Below are 1,040 nucleotides of genomic sequence, written 5' to 3'. Positions count from 1 at the left end.
TTTCACTAATTTTCTCAGTCTGCTATGAAACTGAAATACAAACTGTAAACTGCACAAACTGTTCTAATTTGAACTTTCTTCTGTCCTTCTAGGACATTTTCAGGTAGTTTTTGGTTTGAGGGATTTCTGTTGGGATCTTTTTAAAGAACAGAAAAAGAAGGTTAAAAAAGAACATGAAAGAGGCAGTCATACTTATAAAGAATGCCTACTTATAAAAAAAAAAAAAACCAGAAAAAAAAAAGAAATCATTAAAGTTTAAAGGAAATCAAACCAAACAGGAGATAAGCAATTATAATGAAATTTATGTAGTGTTTTGATAGCCTTCCCAGTCAGTAAACCTGTCTTACTTGGAATACTATAATTACCTCCTTCATGCTTAACATTCTGTTGTTCATCAAATGAAATGAAAAACAAGCTAACTCTAGGTAGTTCTGCAAATCTGGCTTAGAAAGAAAAGTATTGTCAATAACTATAGTTCATCTCATCTCAAGAAAATCTATCAGGTATCTCACACTTCAAAGGACCTGCACTGCAGTTCTACCCTACTCTGGTTTTAATTATGAGGTACTTCTCTGCAGAAAGCAATTCTAAAAGAAGTGAAACAATTTCTTTTAAAGACTATAAACATCAGAAGAATTCTGTGTCATACAATGTGAAATGCAGAATATCTTAACACCTCACAGCTTGCAATAGACACATACACAGCCCTTTCCTAGGTGAAATGTTATTTGAATACACAGCTTTTCAAAATAACTTCCCAAATTAATTGCTCACTGTTAGTAACTGTACAATCTCACATTTAAAAAGAAAATTGTCTTTTACTGACCAAGTACAATTTAATTGCGAAAAGGTATCATCCTCTAATGCCTAAGAGAAATATTTTGAAATTCCCATATTGTAAATACAGAGAAAGAAAATAATGTCACAAGTAGAAATAAAAAGAACTATGCAATTTTTTGCCATATGCAGAAAAGAACTTGTGTGGAAATGTTAAAATATGGAGAAAAGAGTGTCAAAAAAAAGCAGACATTTTCACACTT

Source organism: Acanthisitta chloris, unplaced genomic scaffold, assembly GCF_000695815.1.
Source record: "Acanthisitta chloris isolate BGI_N310 unplaced genomic scaffold, ASM69581v1 scaffold13499, whole genome shotgun sequence".
NCBI classification, from domain to species: Eukaryota; Metazoa; Chordata; class Aves; order Passeriformes; family Acanthisittidae; genus Acanthisitta; species Acanthisitta chloris.
Note: the sequence above shows the minus strand (reverse complement) of the source record.